Genomic DNA, 17192 nt, shown 5'->3' with positions numbered 1-17192 from the left:
CAGGAGTGATTCATTTGTGAGAATTTGTACAGTCAGATATTAAAATAAAATGTTTTCACATAGTATTTTACTTCAAGAAGTAAAACATGAGAAAGTTATCAGACACTAAGAAAAGTTCAGTGTTTAAGAGTAAGGAGCCATCTTGAGTGTCATGCCAAAACCACTGGATTCATGTTAGTTCTAAAATTTACAGTGGTAGTTTTTATAACTAGGAAAAAGTTTAAAGACACTTGCAGTGTATTTGGCATAATTCTAACACCTCTCTGGATGTTTTAACTTTGTATAGTGTGCTTATGAATTTAAGGAATGCTGCTCTGCTGAGAGTTGATGCACCAGATACTGCTGACAAATACCCATGGCCTGAGGTCAGTATTTCTATTTTGGTCGAGCTTCAAGAATGGCATATATAGCTTGATCATGCTAGCCCTTTTTGTCCTGGGAATAATTTTATTCCTGCCCATTGTGTAAAAGCTTGTCTTTAACAACATCAATGTGTTGGTAGCCAAAGTACATGACATGGAACTGAAAATGGACCCCCAGATAAAGTTATTAATTCAACAGGCTGACAAGCCAAGGATGGGTAAGATTCTGCACAGAGCCTTTCCAACCTATGACAGAAGTGTATTGCTTTTGATAATGCATATTCCACAATGTGAAGGAAGGCATTCTTGTCAGAATGACCTAAGACAGTCTCAGTCTTGTTTATGAAATAAAAAAGGGGGAAATGTGGATAGTTTTTGTGGCTTCTTGGCAGGAACCTGACATTGGCCAAGGAGAAGGAAATGGGCTTTAAGCAGGAATCTAAATATTAGGCTAGAACAAAGAAGTAATTTCAGGCAGGAATCTAAATATTAGGTTAGAAAAATGAGGTAGGCTTCGAACATGAAAACGACTTTGGGCTAGGACAGGGAAGTTGGCTCAGATATTTTGGTCATCCTGATAAGGCCTTAGAAACAGTGATTATGGGAGTGTTGATAGAATTCTGTTTATTGCCTTGCTTGTTCTTTGACTATTTGCATCTATTATATTGCTAGTTCCTCAACCTAAAACTGACCTTAATACTTGCATGTAATCAAAATAGTATAAAAGCAAAAAAGAGGAGGCAGGATAGGATAGGGAGTTTCTAGGGAGGGGAAATGAGGAAAAGGGGTGACATCTGAAATGTAAATAAATAAAATATCCAATAAAAAAGGAAAAGTTTAAACACTGCAGATTAGTTCTTCTTCTTGTATATATCAGATGAGTCTTAGGTAAGTAGAAAGGGAACATAAAATTTAAAAAATAAAGAAAAGGAATAGCAATAAAAACATAGCAAAAAGTAACTTAAGTAGTCACTTTATATATAAATAATGTAAATTAACTAATTTAAAGATGAAGACTGATTTTACATATAAGAAAGGAAAATATAGCAATATGTAATGTTCAGAAGCAAGTGCCAAGACAAAGTGTGGAGCAACGACTGGAGGAGAGGCTGTCTGGAAACTGCCCTACCTGGGGATCCATCCCATGAGCAGTCACTAATTGCAGGCACTGTTGTGGATGCCAGGAAGTGCATGCTGACCAGAGCCTGATATACATCTCCTCAGACAGACTCTGTGCCAGAGGCAGATGCTCACAGCTAACCATTGAACTGATCAAGGGGTCCCCAGTGGAGGAGGTAGAGAAAAGACTGAAGGAGCTGAAGGGGCTTGTGGCCCCATTGGAAGAGTGACAATATCAACCAACAAGAACTCTCAGGGTCTAAACCACCAGCCTGGGAACACATTTGGAAGGATTCATGGCACCAGGTGTAATATGTAGCGGATGATGACCTTGTCAGGCATTGGTGGAAGAGGTGTTCATTTTTCCTATAAACCCTGGATGCCCCAGTGTGAGGGAATTTGAGAGTGGAGAGGGGAGAATAGGTAAATGGTGGGGGCACACCATCGTAGAAGTAATAGGAGGGTGGATGGGATAAAGGGTTTCTGGGGTGGGGGAAATGGAGAAAAGTGATAATGTCTGAAATGTAAATAAATAAAATATCTAATTAAAAATAAAATAAAAAAATATTAGTTTATATATAAAGATATGGATACTGGAACAAATGAGAGATTAAAAGAGTTATAAAACAGTGTATAAACTGATAGTGAAATTAACTAGCAAAGAGAGAATGAGATATCCAATAGAATTGTCTTTATATCTAAGAGAGTTGATAAAGAGTAATAAAACAAGATGGGCAAGGAAGTCAGTAGCTTCTATCAGATGCTTAAAAAAAACCCAACACATTTTAAACCCTCTTTTTATTTAATTAAAGTTAGAGTAGATGTTATGATGAGCCAACTTACAGCACTGGATCTAGGCCTGGGTAGTAGGTGAGTTTGCCAGCTCTCTCACATCTATAACACCAGGGTGTGCTCTCCAGCACTACCTTAATTAGCAACTGTTGAGGGGTAGAGCCAGTTATCTTTCTCTCTTTTTCTTGCTCCATTTCTGACTGTCTCAGACTCTTTCCTCGCTTACATTTTCTAATCACTGATAAAGTTCAGCTTTAGTTCACTTGCAGGTATATTTTCTCTTCTGCTTTCATGCTCTCAGGGCTAGCTCACATGTATCTACACTAGTACATCCTAAACAGGCCAAAGTTGTGGGTCTCTATGACACAGAACAATAACCGGATATCTTAGAGGAGTCTCAGTGAGGACTGAGTATCTATAGTTCAGCAGAAGCCAGAGGATCCGAACTAGACCAATGACTCACTGCAGTGAATATTTTCAAATAAAAAAGTATGGACAAAAGGTATACCATGGGACACACTAAGACACACTAAAGCTTCCACAACAAGATTTTATCTTTATTTTTCTAGGGGAGAGTTCACAAGAGAAGAGGGCAAATACAAAGGGATGGCAAGATTCATGAGATTGGGATTCATAATGTCAAATTCACAAAGAATCAATAACAAGTTAAATTTAAAAAATATTATTGGAGAATTTGTTGTCTTCCCTCTCCTCCAACATGTATCTCTCATGACTAAACAACTCCTCATAAAACAATAGTCTCCTCCTATTTAACCATTGTTTCATAAATAAATCCACATGCAAATTCAAGACATTGAATATAGCCGTGCTGGTCTCCAAAGCAAGTTCAGGACAACCAAACTTAGGCAGTGAAGAAGCCATTGAAAACTTAAATCTGGTGCAGGTGTATTTGCAAGGAGCCCATTTCAGGAACAGCAAGAAACAGAACTGGATAACTTTAGCCACAAGTTCTGGCTTTAGTGTCGAAGATATAAGAGTGTGGTTATGGAATCTTCTTGCATGACTAAGGAAAGCCTGAGTCTAGATATATGTCAAGCTGTCCCTTAATGGATGCCTACAGTGGCCATTGCATGAAGTTGCAAATGTGAAACCTGGATTACTGGGATGTATCCAAGATAGTGGGGATTCCAGAGTAATGGGATATAGTACCAAGGATAGTTAATAGCAAGGTAATAGAAATACCTCAAAGAAAGAAGTATGTTTCAGTCACCAAAGATGAAGAGAGTTGGCTATCTGAAAAGTGCTTTGAGATCAGACTTGGAGGTATATTTTGGAGTTTGTCCATATGGTTCTTGGTCTAGTTTGTGTCCATTATTTTCTCACCATGCACTCTTTTGAAATGGTAACATATATCCCATGCAATTATATGTTGAAAATATGTGATCTACTTTTCTATTTTAATTTTAAGGCACAACAGCTAAGAAAGTACATGAATCTCAGAAGAGAATTTGAACTTAAAGAGTACTGATTTTAAAGAGTACTGATACTCTGTCAGGCATTTTTTGAAATTGAACAAAATACATTTTGAATTATGATATGGCTACAATTCTATGGGGGCCAGGGAGTAGAATGTGGTGGCAGGCAAATGTCTGAGTTCAAGGCTAGCTTGGATTATAGAGTGAGTTCTAGGACAGCTAAAGTTATTTAGAGAAACCCTGTTATAAAAAACAAACAGATAAAAATCTAAAACAGATATTGTCCCAATTTTCAGATAAGTGTGAATATCCTCATCAAGCCTGAATTAAGTAAAGAAATAAATACCAGCAAGAAGTACAAAACTGTATTTAATGAAAAAGAATGAAAAAACTAAACAGGTTTTAAGAAGAATGAATTAGACATACTAAAAAGGTTCTGTTATGTTTTATTTCTTTTTAATAATCTTGAGTATAGCATAATATCAAATGCATCCCTTGATGTACAGAAAGATCAATAGCTACAGCAATGAAGATAGGGAAATGTCATACAGCACAGATGTTAATTTTATCCTTCTCCCAAGGCATGCTTTGCTGATTCTCTAACTTAAATATCTTGGTAATTTTACCAAATTTCTGTGTGCTTCAAGTTATTATCAATAATTACAGATAAAGATATTTCCAAAATAAAGAAAATAAATTAAAGCAAGAAAAAGAAATTATCACAAAACTTGGTCACCTAGTATGCTTGAAGTCAACATCTGAATGAATGAATGAATGAATGAATGATGACATGCAATGAATGACTCTAGGAGGAAAAGTTAGATCATGGGAAGGTAAAGCATGGATTATCAATGCACTAGGTGATCAGTGTCTGTTCCACACAACTAGCAACATCAAGTATCCGTGCAAATGTCTAGCTTCATAAAATAATAGATTCCATCTCCTAATTCAAGTAAAAGAAATTCTATGAGGCTTAAGAGAAGTATGAATATTTACTGAGCTATATGAAATAGTTTGAAATAGGAATCTATAACTTTAAATTTCTCTCATGATAGGAGAGATTCATAAAAATCTACAGACTCTAGTTCTGTTATGTTAGAATCTAAATATGAATTAAAACTGTGGTTTATATTGATCAATGCATGAATCGTGTTTGAAAATAATGAGGTAAGTTTTTCATTCCTCAATTCCTTCAGGTATTCCCTGGGAACCTGCCAGGCAAACCTGCTGTTCAGTGAAACAGGTAAATGAGCTTCAGATGTTCAATCTCCCTTCTCTCTTCCAAATCTAATTCCCCACTCTCTTCCCCAGGTTTGTAGCAAACTTTCTGTTGTGGCTTCTTTTTGCTGCCCCCACTCCCAAGGTATTAATAAGACCCACGTCTAACATTCTGTTTTCTTCCCATTTGTGCACCCCTTCATTCTCCCTCCTAGCCCATCTCCATTCCTAAGTGTCAGTTCCAAATACCTAGAACCACATGCTACCTGAAAAACCGTAATGGTCCATACCTAACAAGATCTCAAGAAGAGTTCCATACTAGCAAACACATAGCTACTACACTCTCCTGAAAACCAAAGACAGTAATGGTATCCAAAGACTCACAAAGACAAGGCTAAATATTAGCAATAGAATTCCAATTGTCTCTAACCTAGATGCCTATATACTGACATAAAAACCCCATCAATAACAAGTAGAACAATGTCTCCACTAGAGCCTACTAACCCTACCTCAGTAGGCCCTGAGACATTAAACATAGCAATGTGTCTGTGCTTCTCAACTTATTCTACAAAGCAAAAAAGAAGGAACATTGCCCAATTCATTTTATTTATCTAAAGTCACTTTGATACCCAAACCAAATAAAGACCCCAAACAAAAGAGAATTACAAGCCAATATCCTCTATAAACACAGACACAAAATAATCTAAATAAAATAATTGAAAATTGAATCCTAGAACAAATAATAAAGATTATCTACCATAGGCAAATATGCTTCATCCCAATAATGCAGGAATGACTCAAAAATTATAAGTCAAAATAAGTAAACCACCATGTAAACAAATTGAAATATAAGAAACATGATCATCTCATTACATGGTAGAAATGCCTTTGACAAAATATAACATTTTCATAATAAAAATCCTGACGGGATTAACGATTTAAGGGGTATACCTGAACAAAATAAAGGTAGTTTACAGCAATCCCATAGCCAACCTCAATGTAAATAGACAGAGGAACTCTCCAAAAATCAGAAACAATGCATGGTTATATACTCTCCCTATATACATTGAATATATGACTTGGAGTCTTAGAGCAAGAAGACAAATGAAAGAGATTAAGGAAATACAAGTTGTAAAAGGAAAAAAACAGTATCCTCCTTGGCAGATGGCATGATGATATATATGAGCAATCTAAAAAATTCCCGCACAAACACCTACAGTTCATAAACACTTGCAGGAAAATAAGAGATTATAAAATTAACTCACAAAAATCAATAGCATTCCTATATTCAAATGACTAATGAACTAAGAACATTTCAGAACTAAGAACTTCTCACAATAGCCTCAGAATATTTTAATTAATTATACTCAAGATGAAAGTCTCTTATAACATAAACTTTAAGACACTGAAGAAAAAATGCAAAATGTATTAGAAGATGGAAATTTCTCATATGCTCATTGATTGGTGGAATTAATATAGCAAAAATGGTGATCCTACAAAAGTAATACACAGATTCAATGTGATCCCCATCGAACTTAACTAGAACCTGAAAGGGTAATTGTACTCTTCATATGAAAAACCAAACAAATAAACAACAACAAACCATGAGTCTAAAAGCAATTCTAAATAGTAAGCTTTCCAGTGCTATTCACCATAAATCTCCTCAAATTGTATTTCAGATCTATAGCAATAAAAACAACATGGGATAGGCACAAAAATACATGGGATAACGAATTAAATATAAAAGAAGACCCAGACATACATGCAGATACCATGGACACCTGATTTTTTTATACAGAAGGAAAATATACACGGAAGAAACACAGTCTCTTTGTACAATGGATCTGTTCAAATAAGTTGGATTTATGTAAATAAATCCAAATAAATCTATATTGATCACTGTGTACAAATCTCAATTTCAAATAGATTAATTACTTTTAGAAACCAGATTCAATTATTATAATGAAAGAAAAATAGAGGGATAGCCTGGTATTCATTGTCTATAGAAATATTTTCTGAACAAAGCATCATTACCATAGGCACTAATATCAACAATTAATAAATTATATACTTAAACTTTAAAGTTCTCCAGGGTAAAGTAAACTATCATTTGAACAAATCTTCCTAATAAAGAATGAATGGGAAAAGATTGTTTCCCAATAAGACATCCAATAAAGTGTTAGTCTTCAAAATACATTTAAAAGTTGGGAAAAATAAAACCCTTTTTTATCAAGAAAACAGAGAACCTACTTAAAACCAAGGTATGGATATAAATAGAGAATTCCCAAAAGAAGAATTCAAATGGTTGAGAAACACTTAAATGTTCAACAGCCTTAGTCATTAGAGAAATTTAAATCAAAACTACTTTGAGATTCCATCTTATACTAGTCAGAATGGATAAGATCAATAAAACAAATGGCTCATACTATTGACGATATAAAATAATAGCATATTTATCTATTGCTGATGCAACTGCTAACTTGTACAGCCTCTGTGTAAAGCAGTGTGATTGTCACTAAGGAAGATGAAAGTTGATCACCTTCCAGAATCAGATGTAGCACATTGGGACATATAGCAAAATAGTGCTCCATTCTACCTCATTTCTGCTCTATTCATAATAGCCAGGAATCGGAAAGAAACTAGACATCCTCAGCAATAGTAGAAGGAAATGTGTTATGTTTATACAATGAAACACTATTCCAGAGTCAAAAAATGAAATCTGCAGTTAGTGGGTAGAGTTAAAATATTTTACCAAGAGAAATATAATATGTATATCATGATAACCAAGTTACATTCCCTAGACTCATAGATGTTAGATAATGGTTAAGTTAAGATACTGAACTGGTAAAATAAATAGACACATATGGATAGATTCAAGGTTTGGACACGAACTGGAAGAGTTTGGAGGGGGAGAGAATATAGATGAAGGAAACAACATAGAAAAAAGCAGCTTAAACTAAAGGCCATTTGCGGTTAGTATAGAGGTTGCCTTTACATAGACAAGACAAGGAGGGTTAAAGAGAGCATGAAACAGGTAGTGAAGGCCCTAACAAAAATCAAAGAGAGAAAGAGACAGATGAATGCTGGTAGAAATCTAATGCAATAGGAACTTCCTGATTATATTATATATATGTATATATATGTGTGTGTGTGTGTACTGTATTATACATATATGTACACACACATTATATATACACTATATATATATATAACAAATAAAATAAATTGTCATTACTATGGGAGACAGAACCCAAACAAGGCATTTCTTGCCATCAAATGAAGGTTTCAGCCTATTAATTGGGCTACATCTAATTAAGTTTGTTGGCTAAAGAGGTACAATAGAAATTCTAAACAACTACTCTGAATGTTGCTAAGTAAGTAAACTGACTTCAAGTCCCCTTTGCCAAAAATAACACCTGAGCAACTCATTGAACATGCCAAATTTGAGTTGGTACTGACACACAGTCTTCACAACTACATAATAGCATCTTCATTACAGAAAAGAACTCTGTATATTATCAAAGGAGAAAGATAAGCATCCACCTAGACAAAAATGCTTTGATCTGTAGTGGTGTCCTGCCTGTAAGATATATTAATACAATAGTAACACAAAGCTTGTGGTGGAAGTAACCAACAAATATCTTGTTTGACTTAAGGCCTACTTCATGAGGTGGAACCGTACCAGACACTGCTTGTTTGACCAAGAACCTAAGATTAGATAGCACATGGATTAAAGGGAAAACCAAACAATAATTTCCTATGACAAGCAAAGAGACAAATGACCAAAAACACAGCAATACTATGCCTCCTAATAGCATTTGGCTATACTTATAATGAGGATATACTATTTCAATTTTACAAAATTGATTTCTGCTGGAAAATATTTTCATTTATCCCTGTATATTTCATGAAACTCATCTACCCCTACCTATCTTAGTGTTTAATTTTTTCATATATTTGCTTTTAGTTAATTATATTTCCAGGAGGCCATGAGGTTCAACATATAAAAATGCTTATACAAGAGTTTTCATCTTTGTCCATAAAACTGAGTTCATGAGGAAAATGTGTTAATGGTAGAGGAGATTTTGACTGTAGTATCTTCTTCTTCTGGAAAAAAAAAGTTGACTGCAGTATCTTCTTCTGGAAAACAAATCAGGGATTAGAGTAGTGATTTGAATTCATTGTCAAAGCCCAGTTGCATATACGGAAATGGGGAACATATTTTTATTTCTTAGTAATCCATTTTATGAAATTGTCATTGCTTTTATAGTTCGTGCTGATTTCTGAAACATTTATAAATATATTGAACATTGTCATAATAGGGTAGCACTGAATTTAGATGTCAGGCAAAGGAATTGGAACTTATATAAAACGATGTAACAAATTCATGTTTTCTTAAGTCTTTCCTCAGCTATTCACTGAGGAAATTGAAATATGGCACATGTAAGCACTTAAGGGTCAGTTTCTTTTTATAAAACTTAAAATAATATTATCATTATTATTAACAAACTGTCTAAGCTCCACTGTTGCCAGGTATGCCTGACTCACTATAAAAGGGGCTGCTTGCGCCTTCCTTGCTCTCTTGATCCTCTTATTCTTGCTTTTGCTCTTCCCTTCCTGTTCCTGCTCTCTCCCCATTCCCTTTCCTGCTCCCTCTCTACATACTCATGGCCTGTCTCTACTGCTCTACTCCTCTACTTCTCTATTCTCTCTCTCTCTCTCTCTCTCTCTCTCTCTCTCTCTCTCTCTCCCTCCCTCCCTCCCTCCCTCCCTCTCTCTCTTTCTCTAACTATACTATCCTCTTAACTCCCCTCCCCATGCCCTTCATAAACCCTATTCTATACTATACTATCCCTGTGGGTGGTCCCTCAGGGGGAAGGGATGCCTCAGCATGGACTCCCTTCCCCAGTACCTCACTACACCTCCATAAAACATAGTCCTTCTCTCCTTATCTTTTTATAAACAAATCAATTCTTATATTCAAAATGTATAGACAGTTTTATACTCCAGACTATATAGTGAAAACTTAATGCAATATATAGTTAATTTCTTAACTAAGTAGATCCCATGATGTGTTAAAAAGTTGAAGGGAACAGAGCATTTTGTCTGAAACATGACACATCACCTATGACTCAGCGCTCAATTATTTCTCTGTGAAAGTCAAAGGAACCCAGTTGCAAACCTGTTTTAGTTAATTATTTTTATAAGATTGAGTGCACACATTAACGTGACTAAAATCTACAGTATCTCTTCTATTATCCAAATCATTACTCTTCTCCTTGAGACTCATAAGGAATAACTTGACATTTTTTAAATCTTATCAGAGTTACTAAAATGACACTGTTCTTGCTCTGGTGTTAAAAAAATCAATTTTAAAGATTATCACCTTACAAGGCATCTGCGTAGCATTTATCCTAGCCTCTTCTCATGTTGACTTTATGCTGTTTAAAAAGTGAAAGGCTGATTGTCCCTGAAAAGTGACTGAATAGAACATCCAGGTAGGCAATTTTTCATTCTCCATTCCATCATCCAATTCCAAATCTCTAATTCAGGAAATCTGGGATACTATGAAAAGACCAAATAAAAGAATAAGTGTAATAAAGAAAAAGAATAAACATTGGTCAAAGACACTGAAAATATCTTCAACAATAACATAGACTAAATTTTACAAACCGAAGAAGGTAGTCTATGAAGATGTAGGGAGCACATAGAACACCAGATAGACTAGAACAGAAAACAAATTACCCATGACACATAGTAATTAAAAGTAAGCATACAGACAAAGAAAGATTATTAAAAGCTACAGGGTTAAAAGGTCAAGTAACAAACATATAAAGGGAAGCCTATTAGAATAACACTTGAAAGATCAATGGAGACTCTACAAGGCAGAAGGACCTGGAAAGATGTTCTGTAGATTCTAGGAGACCACAGATATATGCCTAGGCAACTATACCAATTAATAGTCATCAATCATTAGTGTTGGAGAAAAATATACCTAAATATAACCAGTATACACAATTCCATCTCTAATAAAGAACTAGAAAAAAACTTCCACTTGAAGAACTTAACCACTCTCAATAAAAGTTAAGAAATATAGAATGTTAGTAAATATAAAATAGTGAGTCCCCATACTACCACAATACAATAAACATAATCAACAAAAGCTGCTTATTTTGAACTCTCAATACCAATGATCTTATTTTACCAATTAAAGACACAGACTAATAGAGTAGACATGAAAACAGGATACATCCTCTGCTATACCAAAAAAACCCACACTTTAACATCAAGGATAGACATGACCTCCAGGTAAATAGAAAGTCATTCTACCAAGTGGACCCACAAAAGAAGAAAGAATACCAATATTACAAATTGACAAAATAAATTTCAAATCAAGACTAAGTCAAAGAGATAAAAACACTATATATTCAGTAAAAAAAATGAAAAGTTTATGACAATTATAAATATCTATATACCAAGTGATGGCATTCAGGTTCAGAAAGAAGTATCTCCCATGTTTATGAATCAGTAAAGGAATCTACAGTTTAAATATTATCTCCATCAAAATTTAATACAACCTTTCACAGATCTTGAAAGGACAATTTTTGGCTTCATATGAAAATACACGTAAACACACACACATACATACACACATACACAAACACACACACACACATAAGATAACAACAGCAACCCTGAATAAATACAAAACAAAAAAAAAACAAAAAACAAAAAAACAAAAAAAACAAACAAGAAAAGAGGCTCCAATTTCAAGTTTCACTGCAGAATTATAGCAGTAAACAGAGCATGGTATCAACACAAAAACAGACACATTAATCAAGAAAGCTTACTGAAGACTCTGACAAAAATCCATGCATATGGACAACTAATTTATTTATAAAGAAGCTAGAAATATGTTGAAAATAAAATCTTCAACAAACAGTCCTGGTCAAACTAGATGCATGCATGTAGAACAATACAAATAGACCTATAGTTATCAAAATACGCAAGAGGCAACTCCAAATGAATCAAAGACCTCAAGAAAATATCAAAAATACTAAAAGTGATAGAAGAGAAAGTGCAAAATAGTTTTGAACTTGTTGACAAAGGGAAGGACATTCTTAACAAAACAATGACAACATAGGCTCTAAAAAGAAGCTGAGGAGGAGGGCGACCCCATAAGAAGACCAGCAGTCTCATGCAACGTGGACCCCTGAGATGTCTCAGACACTGGGCCACCAACCAGTCAGCATACACCAGCTAATATGAGGCCCTTGATACATAAACAGCAGAGGACTGCCTGAACTGGCCTCAGTGAAAGAAGATGCATTTAACCATCAAGAGATCTGAGACCCCAATAAGTGGGAAGGTGTGGTAGGGTAGGGATGTGGGGTTAGGGACATCCTCTTAAAGACTGGGGAGGAGGTATGGGATGAGGAACAGCAAGAAGGAGGACCAGGAGGGGGATAATGACTAGACTTTAGAAAAATGATTAAAATTATTATTTCTATTATTAACAATAGTAATAAATGTTAAATAAATAAAAAAGAATAATAATTAATAAATAAAATGCCCTGAAACTGAAAAGCTTCTCTATGGTAAAACTACTTTATCCTTCAGACAAAGTGGTTGGCTATTGAATAAGAAAGAATGTTTACAAACTACACAACTGAATGATGGGTGATATTTAAACTAAGGGCTAAAATAACTGGACATTAATCGAACTACTGTCCCAATAAAAATGTGATATAGTTCTAACCACAATATTCTCAAAAGAGGAAACATATTTGGCTGAGAAGTACTTAAAGATGATCAATACCCTTAGTCATCATGGAAAAGCAAATCAAAACTATCTCAAGATTCAACTTATAAAAACAGACTGGCCAAGATCATTACAACAGACAGCTCATGCTGTTGAGGATGTGTGTGGATAACAGCAGCTGATTCATTGATAGTGGGAGTGTAAACTTATACATTCAGTATGGAAATAGCTGTTATGGTTTCGTAGAAAGATGGAAATAGATCTACACCCAAGATCCAGCTATGCCATATTTAGCATATATCCCAAAAGCTCTACCACCCTCTAAAATGATACTGGCTTAAAAATGTTCATTGCTGTTCTACTTGTAATTGCCAGAAACTTGAAACAGACATATGTCTATCAATGGATGACTGAATAAGGAAAACTTGGTACATTTACACAATCAGGTATCATTTAGCTGTTAACACATAAAATCATGAAATTCCAAGGTACATGGAATAAACTAGAAAATATTATCCCAAATAAGGTAATCCAGACACAAAAAGAAAAATATAGTATGTGGACATTAGTTTTAAGTCTTTAATAATTAGGTTATAGTCTATGTAACTACACAGGTAAGGAATAAAGCAAGGACTATTGGAAAGATTGAATTACCCTAGGGAAGGCAGATAGAATAGATATTTATGGATGACTGGGGAGGAATAGAATGGGAGGATTACATGGTTATGAGTGAGAGAGAAGTATGTGTGTAAATAAGAGTATGTAGGAAATCTAAATGGAACCATGAAATAATAGGATAGATGTAGCCCCAACCACATATCTCTTGTCACCCAGTTCTGGCTGGGGTACATTTAATCTAGTTTTTGGCTGAAAGTCTTTTGGTTTCTACAAATAGAAACCAGGCTATTTCCAAAGCTATTTGTTCCTCTCCATAAACTGATGATTATGTCCTATTGCAGAAGCCAACTTGTGTAAATAGTCATTGAACATGGAGAAGTTGGTGCTTAACTAGAGCCTTCAATCCTAACAAATGCTCAGGGCACTCTGAACTCTGAAAATAAACACCAACCCAAGTGCAAAGCCTTCAGTCTACAATGGAGACCTCTAAGCAGGAAGCCCTAGTATAATCATGGCACAAAACTTGGAAGACTAACCAAGAAAATCTGATTATTATATTTTAGGCTCAGGTGTAAGATGGAACCATTACCCAAAAATGCTTAGGTCATTGAGAACCTGAAATTAGACATGCAAGATAACTAAGGAAAAACCAAACACTACTGTTCTGCCTATGAAGTAGAACAATAAAATAACTACTAACAACTTTCTACCATTTTTGTAGGTCAGGGTCTTTTTCAGCAATCATCAGAGGCACTTTCCAGAGATGGGAAGAAATACAGAGACCACAGCTGGACAATGTTCAGAGATTGAGTGACCCTGAAGGACTGGCCCTAAATGGGATGTGTCTATCAAATACCTTCCCGCATGTCTCATGGTAGCATATAGAGAAAGATGAGGAGAAAGCAAGAAGATGAAGAACAGCAAAGAACTAGGCCTTCTCAACACAGCACAACCAATGAACAGGAACTCATAGAGATCATAGCCCTGTGTATGGAGCACTGCATTGACTGGTCTGGGTTGAGTGCAGAGGTGGGGGACTGGGTGGGGAGGGTCCTAGAGCTGAATGTGGAAGGAGATACAAATTGGCATCTCTAACCAAAACACTATTTCAATAACTAAACACTAATGAAAAAATAGGTTTTGCCAATAAAGTAACACTGAGTATATATGGAGAGATTTTGGGACTGGCCTTCTAGGAATTTGGCAGGAATTTGACATTGGGCTAGGACAAGGAAGCAGGCTCAAGATGAAAACATCTGAGGAATGTGTTCTTTGTATTTTGATGAGTCTTGTTAAGACCCTGAATACAGTAATCATGGGACCTTTGTTTATGCTATGTTTGTTCCTTAACTACTCTGTTTATGCCTTGTTTGTTCCTTGACTACTTCATTTATGCATTATGACTGACCATATTTTTTGTATGTATCTAAAATGATATAAAAGCAGACTGGAAAAAAAAACCCACTTCAACTTCAGAACTGGCTGAAGTCATTTTATAATGTCTGTCTCTTTTTCGTTAATCTACTTCTTCCTTTGAGACCCTGTTGACTCATTGAGCTGGCTTGATCAAGTATACAAATAACTTTTGTTTGTTTGTTTTATTTGTTTTGTGTTTAGTTTTGTTGTTTGAGTCAGGGTTTCTCTGTATAATCCTGGTTGTCCTAGAACTAACTCTATCTACCAGACTGGCCTTGAACTCAGAGATCTGCTTGCCTCTATGTCTCAGGTACTGGGATTCATGCCACGCACCACCACTTTTAAGGCCAGACCTCATGTAAAGTAGTTTATGGTAAAGATAAATGGACTTAAAAGTCTTTAGTTTATATGGCTTCTGAGTTTGTGCTTTAAGGAATTTCTGTGTTTGACAATATATGTGCATCTGTTTTATAGTGTTTCTGTGGTTTTCTTTGGTTCTATACTTTTGCTTATTCACTTGTTTATTTTGTCCTATTTAATTTGTTGTTTTTATCTTATTTTTCTTTTCCTGTTTTAGACTATATTTTGCTTTTTGATGACAGAGATAGCAAGAAAGAATGTAGATTTGAGTGGGTGTGGATATATGGAAGAGATTGAAAGAGTTGAGAGAAAGAAAATCATAACAATAATACACTGTATGGAAAAAAAACCTTAATTAAAGAAAAACACAAATGAAAGCCTTCTGTTTCTGCTGAATTGTTTTTCTCTGGGCATTATTACTATATGGGTACTGGATTTGGAAGATGTTTTTGAATGTGTTTTATCCCTAGCCTCTGAGTATTTGGAATTATGATATTTGTCGCGTTTCTCGGTATCATATGTAATCCTGCTTTTTGTAGTTGAATGTTCAGGTCATTGAGTCCCTTTTCCCCAATCATACAGCTCATGGAATGATGCTTGTCTGTCAATCTTGGGGCTGCTCTGAGATGTATGGCTCTGACTATGTTCCAGAATCTGAAAAAAATATTGAAGAAAAAAGAAATTAAAGGAATATGCTTCAATTACAAAAAAAAAATGTCATGTTCATAGAAAAAGTTAGCTGACCTTAACTATATATGGTCTATACAAAAAAAAAAAACAATATTTTTAAAGTATTTTTTATCTTAATCGTACAGTATCATCCTCAATTTCTAAATAGCGTTTTAAAGTTACTCTCCTTAAAAAAAATCAATTAGCATTCTGTGAGTTGCATTCATATATTTTTAATTCTGTACAAACATACTAAAAAAATAGAACTGAACTGATTGTACATAGAATATAGTTATATAATGTAGACGTTTAATTTTGTACTTATAGGTAAGTGTCATCTCTATATACTAAGTGATTTCAGCCAAAATTTTAGTTTATTACTGTTAAAATAATTTATCTTTCTGTTTTAAATTAAAATAATGCTTTATCTCTTTCCCCCCTCCCTCCCTCCTTCCCTCCCTCCTTTTCTCCAGCCCTTCCAAGTTACCCTCTTCCTATATCCAAGCCCTTCTATAGCCTCATCTTCTTAAGTTCACAGCTTTTCCCATTTGAAATTATTGCTACATATACAGATATAAGTACATATGTTTACATAATATATAAATATCCATAACGATGCTAAGATATAACTGATAAAATTCCATATGATCACACATCTAGAGAAAACACTGCAGGCAACTAGTGACTACTCCAAGAAGGAAATTTTTTCCTTCAGGGATTGTTCACTTTATAGGTGTACTATCCCCACTACAAAGGGGTAGTCCTGAAACTATATATACACAAGATGCAAAACCAGATTCACCAGTAATTTTTAAGGTTTAGTCACCTTGATGTTTGTGTGTATCCATAGGGTTCTGTTCAGAATAAGGCCTTGACTCAATGACTTAGTTTTTATACAGCTTATAGATTCCGTAGCTCACAATTTGGCAAATTCTTAGATCTAGATATATTGCCTTTTTCTGGTGTATCCTCAACTCACTGGTGGATTGTTGCCTTGTGTATTATCTTTTGTTAAATACAAAAATGTAAACTTCATAGGGGTTTAAAAAGAAATTTGAAAACAGAGTTTTACTAACGCTTAAACTGCAGGTAACCTACTTTTAAAATCATTCTGTTTAGGATCTTTCTTTCAAACTATAAATATAACACTGAATAGATGGTTTAGTAAAGAAATATTGCCAGCAATTAACACATTAACCAAATGGTTAAATGAATTAACATTAATATTAAAGTACTAAATAAAAGCTATACAGAGTGTACATAATTTTCTGCTTTCAGAATTCAAAGACAGTAAATCTAGGGCCAATAATAAGTGAACTCCAAATTCAAATAGTATGACAGTTTCTAATACCTTATCTATAGGTACTAAAAATACATGGCAGTGACTTGTTTTACTGTGGAGTAGTTTTCCATTTTGATGGTGGATAAAAAAATGGGAAA

Source organism: Grammomys surdaster, unplaced genomic scaffold (genome assembly GCF_004785775.1).
Source record: "Grammomys surdaster isolate TR1022 unplaced genomic scaffold, NIH_TR_1.0 139, whole genome shotgun sequence".
In the NCBI taxonomy this organism is placed as follows: Eukaryota; Metazoa; Chordata; class Mammalia; order Rodentia; family Muridae; genus Grammomys; species Grammomys surdaster.
This window is presented reverse-complemented; position numbering follows the sequence as displayed.